This window comes from Crocodylus porosus, unplaced genomic scaffold, assembly GCF_001723895.1.
Source record: "Crocodylus porosus isolate Cpor-Errol unplaced genomic scaffold, CroPor_comp1, whole genome shotgun sequence".
Taxonomy (NCBI): Eukaryota; Metazoa; Chordata; order Crocodylia; family Crocodylidae; genus Crocodylus; species Crocodylus porosus.
The window spans coordinates 17,367,392-17,375,858 of NW_017728923.1; the positions used below are offsets into that span (position 1 = coordinate 17,367,392).

The window sequence follows — 8,467 nt, forward strand, 5'->3', positions numbered from 1 at the left end:
GGCTGACTTGAAGGTATCCAGCTTCTCAAGGTGTTCCTTCACGAGGTCAGCATTGATGGAGGGTAGGGGATCCCCATCACCCAGATCTCCCTGTCCCATAGCAAGAGTCAGCCTGGTTCTGCCCAAGGGTGCGCAGGCCATGCCACATGCAGCTCCTAGGTCTGAGGATGTACTGCACTTATGGGGGTCTCTGCCAGCCTGGGTCTGGGTCACTGCTGCAGCCTTGCCCAACTCCTATTTGCTCCAGCATGCTGCACTTCTTTTTTCCGGTGTGTGGTTTGTTTGTTTTTTGATATTGGGATTTCCCGGTATCAAAGTTAGAGTCTGCGCTGCAAATATGCAGCACAGGGAACATTTTGTTTGTTCTGAGCATGCCTCTTGCAGTATCTCAAACTGCTTTGAGATGCCACAACAGGTACCTGCTCACTTATTTGGACATAGCCTAGTATTCCATGTTGCCTGCAGATGGACAAGGTATCAAAATAACAGAATCATAAAAGAGGGAGCAAAGGAACCCCAAGACGTTAGTACTACTTTTTCAAAACTTAAAAGTTTAGTGGAGAGAGGAATGCCAAAGGGCATATTTTATTTTTTGTGGGATAAGCTGAGGTTGAAGGAAGCAGGGTGTGGTATTCAAAGAGGAATCCCCAAGCTAGAAAAGCGAGGTCCAGAAGACAGTCTTACCCTAGTCCCAAAGAATGGTGAAGGACCTGAGGCAGGGTATGTTGAACATGCATTTTTCATCCTGACTACATTTGTGAAGAGATAGTAAAGTAAAAGTAAAGAGAAAGTAAAGTATACCTAAGTTGAAAGATATTGGTTTAGAAATTCTGCAAGGTCTGTGTCTTCTGGGTGTCATCGTCATATTTCTCCAAAGAAGTAAACTGTAAAGCAGAGTACTCATTGATGTGGCGCTCTGAGAATGATATACTTTACTGGAGAATCTCAAGGGGTTTGGCTTTGCTTTAGGGCTATAAAACAACTGGGCTGTGGGCCTTTACTTCTGAAAAAGGATATCACACAGATAGTCTAATATTCAATTTTATCAATCTCTAGAGATGAGAAATAGAGCTAAAAAATGACAAGATTTGCCTCTAAAGTCATGAAGCTCATTATCTGTTAAAATCAATGTTAATCTGTCCTGAATTTTTAATTCCTCCTATTTCTCTTCCCATGTATGTATGATGCTTTCAGGTAGAAAACCCAACATTGAATTCAGACAGAAATGCCTCTCCCCAGCTTCTCAGAAAGGATAGTAGGTCATCCCTGTGGTAGCAGGGAAATGAACTTGATGGTAATTCCACTCCTAAATAGAGATGCTATTTATCATTTCCTCACTCTTGAGAGAGAAGGCCTTGCCTTTTCTACTTCCTTATCCAACTCCTATATTACTAGGGACCTACCAATATCATGATTTTTTGTTTTTCGTGGAAAACTTGCTCCACAACAAATGACAGGCTCCATGAAAAATGGCAGGCTTGCTGCAACCTTCCCTCCCCTAACTTACCAGCAAGCAAACAAAGGGGTAGGAAGCCCTGCAGTCCTGAAGCATGGGTGCGGGGGAGAGGGAGCAAATCAGAGACAGCCTGTGATATATAGACTCAGCACAGGAGCCAGTCCAGGGCCTGTCAGGGAAGCAAGAGGATTTTGGGACTGGTTTTTAAAGCAGGCACAGGCATGCTGCTACAGTATGCTGCAGCCTGAGGAGGACTGAGCATGAACACAGAGAAGAAATCCTCCAGGAGAGCCAAATACATTTCAGCGCTGGACTGTGTAAGGCAGTATCCTGCGGGGATCTTGTATACAGATGGAAACAGACTGTTCTGTGCCACCTACAGTGTGATTCTGGATGTATCATGGAAAACCAGTACAGAGCAACACTTAAGAGTCCGAGGTGCATATGAAGGAAAAGGTTACTGTGGAGGCTGAATGTCAGAGCAAGAAACAAGCAATTGTGTCCTCACTCTTTAAAAGGACCACAGAAAGCAGCTTAGCAAGACAAGAGGCAGCATTTTCCCTTGTAGAGGCTTTCATGGCAGTAAACATGCTGCTGGAGCAAATTGATCACCCTAAGTTAAGCAACTACTTGAACCAAAATGTGCCAAATCCTGGCAATTTTTCCATGCTTTACCAAAACTATCTCCCTATACTGATTGCTTTGCATGTATAGTCCACAAAGTTTGCATTGGCAGAGTACAAATCCTCCGTTGTAGCCAATGAAGCCACTGAGTCTCAATATAATTACCTGTGTACCTGGGAGCTGGACAGACCAGGACCCGCCTGTGTTTCAAACAGCCAGTCCACCTCACATCTGTCGATTTTTTTCTACCATGTTTCAAACCATAGTGAAGTCAATTTCTAAGTATGGCTTAGAATTTAACAAGATCTCAGCATTCCTGTCTGACAGTGTCACGTACATGTGCAAGGTTTTCTCTGATGTGCTTCAAGGAATGCTGCCCATTACAGTTCATGTCACTTGCAATGCACATATTCTGTCTTTAGTAAGTGACATTTGGTAGACACAGTTCCCCAGTGTGGATAGCTTGGTGTTCTCTTCCAAGAAAGCCTTCAAGCCCTGTTCAAGCTGCAAGGTCTGATACAAACAGCCCATCACCAGTCAAAGTGGGGATTTACAAGCCACTATACTACTGCCGCCAGAGCCTGAGCTCAAAAGGTGGAATTCTTGGTTCAATGCAGTCCATTGTCATGGCAAGCATATGTAGTACTACCAGAAGTTTGTGAGCGAGGAACTGGAAATAACACCCAGTACACAGTGCGTGTTTAAGCATGTGATCTTTTAAGGTAAGGTGATATTCAAGATCAAGAGGTATTTATGGCTTAAAATGACACCCAGTTCATGTAGCTTCTAATGTAGTCTGAAGGCTAGCAGACTGTGATCCACCATGTACACAGCAAAATGATGGCTTTGATAAGTTGGGTCAAAGACAGGATATCACAAGAACTGTCAAGTTGTCCTCATGAAAACCAGTGGAGACAAGAACTGTTCCAGGTAATAGCTGACAAGCTGACCCATTACTACAGGTACAACCTGTCACTGCCACCACAGGTCAGACAACTGGCTGCCTCCTTCTTAGTGCTGTTTGTATTCTGGACCCAAACTAGGTGCTTGTTCTGAGTTGTGACCCTCAGCCACTGAAATCAATCCCTGGATGGCAAGAAAGAGTATGATGATGAACGTGCTGCTTATGTGAACTTTGTCAAAGAGTGCTGGATGCCTGTGGCCGTGCTTGTACCTGTGTTTTGGGATTTGTCTGTGACTGGTTTCCACATTTCTATGCCCTGGCCAGATGCTGCCTCACCATTCCAATGAACTCAGTGGATACTGAGCATGTATAGACAGACATATGTTTATCCCACAGAGACAGAGAAAGCCTGCAGCTACTGCTGCTGGATGCAGCATGCTAGCATTTAACAACTAGCATGAATTGCCTGTCTCAAGGTTAGCATTGAGTAAAGTCCTTTTTACAATGTCCTTTAGTATTAGTGATGGTATTAGTTACAATTCATGTTGTGTATAGCTTTAATTTCATAACACATTTCAGTTTAGAGTTTAATTACATGCTTAGGTTACTTAATAATGCATCAATTAATGGCTTCTGTGAGCTTAATTCCCTGATTAATTCTTAGGAAACCATTAAGGTAACATTATTACGTAATTAAGTTGTGGTTTTCGGCCATCTGACAATCTGCAGGGAGGAGTGAGATCGCCAGGGCCTCTTGGCCAATCAGCAGTATGGGGGGCCACTATTAGCCTTCAAAAATGGAGCTGGTCCTGTAATCTGTCTGCAAAATTGGCCAGCTGCCTCCTCAAGTTGTGTAAGCCCCTACATACTATACTCCATTACCAGGGCTATAAAATACAACTGAAAAAAGAACAACAAACGTTCAAGGAAGGCAAAGTACTCCTTGTATTTTATGTATCAAGTTTTCCCATTTTTCAAGAAAGATTTGGGAAAGAATCAAAATCTTTACATGTTAATATGTCTTATCCTGTCAATCTACACTTGCTAACTGCTGAAAACCCTTACCCCAAGGAAAGATTTCTGGAACTTAGTTCTGTGATTATGTTTCATATTCTTTAAATAGTATTTTTAAAACCCAATTTCCATATTTTTAAAACATTTAAAAATAGCATGAAATGATTCTTATTTGTTTAATATCCAGCAACTCGTACATAAAATATATATTAATTGGTAACAACAAATGTTTTTATTATATATAATAAAATATCTAAGTTATATTCAAATTATGGTTTAGCGTTCCTTTCTGTTTCCCTACATATATCCTGGACTGGGAACTCCTACAAAACTTCTCAGTTTACCCCGAGTCTAGGGCCTGCTGTCCTCAGTTTTTCTCCTTGCTCAGATTCTTGACAGAAGAGGAGTCCCAGTACAGTGGGAAAGCTTTGCTGGTGGATCTGGCACCCATCCTTGGAAATCATAAGAATGGAGGAGTTATTAGAGGCACCAAAATCCCATGCATCTTTGCAAGAGTCAGCTCAGTGAGACCCTTTCGCCCAGGATGCCACCAAATCTTCTCCATTTTCTACTTCTCATCACTGTCCTCTGCAACTTTTCAGCCAACCCCCACTCCACACCATTCCATCCCTGCTACTCCTTCAACAGTTGCAGTACTTCTGCAGGCCCTTGCAATCTGCTTTCTAATAGTGCACAGCCTAACTCTTTGAACCAGTGTGGTAACCATTTTGTTTATAAGCAGAGCTTTACTCTCAGAAAACAGAGGAAGATAGCAGTGACATAATCTCCACTTGACTATAGATTGGTGGCTATTTTGCAGGCCTCAGGTCAGATGTCAGTAATAAGAGATGGCAGCCATTTTGCTTAAGGGACATTTTGCACATTGCTCACCCTTCATTATGCAGTAAAACACTGCAAAATATCCAGTTGTGATAAAATCAGGAGACTTAGCAACACTACCTATTTACCCAAGGAAATAACTATGAGGCCCAAAGAGGCACTACCTGAAGGCTACCCAGGTGCAGGGAAAACTTAGAAGCATATAGACCTATTGTGTAGGTCCAAATAGAGATGCTTGGGAATACAACATGTCTGAATATCTCAAAGTTATGCCACTTCAGGTGTATTATCTGGTTAACTCTGGGTTGTACTACTTAGCTCATGTTAGGGTAACTTCAGCCTGGTCCATGTCATTGTCTATGCTAAGTTTCTGGTACTTAGTATCTGTAACGGGGCCTTCAGGGGGCCAATTTGCCTGTGGCCTGCCCACCTGTTTCTGGGCCAACCGCCTGCCTTCTCTCCTGCCACACCTTGCTATTAATTAATTAACAATCTTAATTAGGCAGGAAGCTGCCCATTTTCTTGCCCTGATGCCAGGGGGTGCTATCTGTGGCTCTGTACCTCCTCTACACTGTAGCCCATGCCTCGCAGATGACATCCACAGATGGTAATCTCGCCAGCCCCACACTGAGCCCCAGACTTCTCTAATCTGGACCCCTCAGAGATCCCTCCATTCAGGTGGCCTACCCTGCCCTCATTCAGGCTATCTAGCTCCCTGAAATTATTTCCCCTCTTGGGGGTGGTCCCCCACCAGAACCTTTGGCCACCCAGGCCCTGGCCCCGCTTCCAAGGCCAGTTGGGAACCCCAGGCCCTCCAAGCTCTGGGCATCCCTTTCTGTGAGCCCCTGGTCCTTTTGACCATTCTGGTCCTGGCCCCAGCACTGACCAGTCGAGGGGACTCTCAGTCAGGCCTCTGAGCCTGAAGCCCCACTCTCACTCCTGGGGTCTGCCCCCTACCAGCAGGTGACCCACCTAGTTGTGGGAGCTGGGGTTAAGGCTCCCGAACTGGCCTGGCATTTCCTGGGGGCTCCCATGCCAGTGAGAGCCCCACCAGGCCACCCACTCTCAGCAGGGGGAAGTTTTAGGTCATGCCCAGGACCAGGAGCCTCCTAACCATCCCCTACAGCTCCTGCCATTACCTTCAGATGATACAAGCAGACTTACAGCCAGGCAATGTTGCTACCTGCCTGCAAGTAGCAAAATGCCCTGCTTATATAGGCAGCCCTGAATCTAAAATGACTGTTGCCATCAGGCACCTGCTGGCTGCTTGGCTCAGGCCCTTAAAGTGGGAGGCACAAGCAGTGCCCTGCAACAGTATCTAATAGGCTAATTGATTTTTATTCCCATACTTGCCTTTCAAAGGTGTTAGGTAGATTTCCTAATTTATTATTTTCTGCTCATCACTGGTGTTTCTCCCAGCACAAATGTAACGCCTGCCATATAATGCCTGGCCATGACCTAGGTTTTAAATTATATAAAGAAATTGAAATCTGATCAATTTAATGGCTATTAATTTAATAATTGTTAATATTACTAACAATTTATTAATTCTTTTGTGATTATCTTGTGGGTTTGCAAATGGCACAGCACTGAACACGTTAATCATCTGGCAATACAGTGGAGAGGGCAGAAAGGATTTTTACCCAGCTTCCTTAAAATTAAATGTCACAACTGTGGCATATGATTTCCGTTAACAAGCTGTGTTGGAAAGCAGAGTTTGGATATTCCTGTCTTTGAAGTGAGGTGTATAAATCCATATGACAAATATTGCCATCTCCAAAGGAAGTTTAATAAGACAAAAGAAACCCTGTGAGAGACCTATTTGGATCTTCTCTGCAGGCATGGAAGCAGCCTGATATGAAAACAAATCAGTGTTTTTCTTTTATCAGACAAATAAACAGTGCACTTTAAACAGCCCTATCTGCCACAGCTGGCAGATAGGTCTGTTCAGCAGGCAGAACTATATGCCAGTCGGTCCAGCTAATCATCTGAGGATTTAAGAGGTTTAAGAGACCCCCGAAAGGCAGCCCGTTCCTTTTTCGTGTGTGTATTTTTTCTTCTTTTTTTAATCTCATTCTTTTCTTTTTTTCTATTTATTTTTGTTGTTGTTGACCCCTTTGGTCAAGGAGGCAGGGCTGCTTCTCTGGCAAGGGAGGGCCCAAAGAAACGAGCCCATAGAAAAGGCCTGAAGCCTGATGGTGGGGAAGACAGCAGACGTTTCCATACTTTATCTGTAGGCTAACAAGTGCAGGGTCAGACTGCATATCTTCAGCCAACTTGGAATAAGCTTGGCCAGTGAGCTAAGGCAGCAGCAGAGGTTCCAGAAGTGCTGACACTCATGGTTGGTGAATGGAAGGGGTGATGGGAAGGTGGAGCCCCGAGTCAGCTGCGGTGGTAGCCCTATGGAGGCCTATAATGTACATCACTGACCACCAACCCTACATACAAACACACACTATCTGAAGAACCATCAAAATGTGGCAGGTGAGAAAGGGAGGGCCCAGCCCAGGGACTTGTGTGGTTATTCATTAGCAAAACCACAGGCTTGACATCCATTAATACGTCTACTTTGTAACTTGTCATGAACTGAGGAAGCAAGTTACATGCCATAACATGAAAATGCAATGAAGAGGAGTAGCACCCTTTATATTAACACTTTTTCAGGGACTCAAGGGTCACAACTACATTTGCAATTAATGTGCATAAATAAGCTGCAGAACAAGTTGCTCCACAGTAAACTACTCCTGGGCACAATGTCTACACATGCACCCAGGAGCAGTTTAGGCTAGGGCTGTTCCTGCCCTGGTCTGCTCCCCTGCAGCAGCCAAGGGGAGCTCCAAGCTCTAGCTGCACTTGCCCAGCTGCCAGCTCTGGGCTGGCAGGGGACATGGGGCATCAGGTCTAGGCTCCAGGTGGCTCTGTCAGGTGGCAGAGGAATTGTCCACACTACAGGGCTCCTGTAAATAGCTGCTGAGCCATGTGGCTTGGCAGTAGGCAGGAGTGTGGCCCCCTGCTGGGTGGGCTGACTGGGAACAATTTACTCCCATATCAGCATCTACAGGTGTGTTGCTGTGCAGTAAATAACTCTGCAGCAGGCTGGTACTTGTATTTGAGCTGAGCTGGTTGGTGCAGTCTCCAACAGGAGCCCCTGCCTTCTTGGGGCTCAAGAGCAAAGGAGGTGAGTGTCACTACTTTTCACCCTTCTCCTGTCTCCTTCCCCTCCCTCTTGCTGAATTCACCATCAGGGAGAAAGAAGGGATGAGAACTGCTTGCTGCCCCTTGTCTCCTCTTTTCCCCTGCTGCTGAATTCAGGGTGGGAGAGGGAGGGAAAAGGGGGAACAGCAGTGGTGCTCACCTTTGGGTCTCTGGAGCCATGCCAGACAAGGGCCCCCAGCCTACTTCAACCTTACATTATTTTTATTTGGGCATTGATCTATACAGAATGCTTCAGTGTGCTTTATTCATATACCATGGATAAAGCTTGAATGTATGCTCAGAGCATTCATATGATAATTTGTATATTAGCTGATAATAACCAGAGTCAGTTTAGTACCAACTGAAGATACCTTCATGCTGAAGGATGACCAGATGACCAAACTCTTGTACTTTTTGGCAGCCAGAGTAGCAAA

General features: G+C 44.8%; 1 long non-coding RNA gene across 1 annotated transcript in view; it reads left to right on the forward strand.

The window, feature by feature from the left end:
- LOC109313561 overlaps positions 1-7,915 on the forward strand; it is a 12,799-nt gene extending 4,884 nt beyond the window's left edge. Inside the window, exon 3 of the long non-coding RNA XR_002102086.1 lies at positions 7,791-7,915. This is a non-coding gene — a long non-coding RNA (uncharacterized LOC109313561). The remainder of the gene's footprint in view (positions 1-7,790) is intronic.
- Positions 7,916-8,467: the final 552 nt, after the last annotated feature.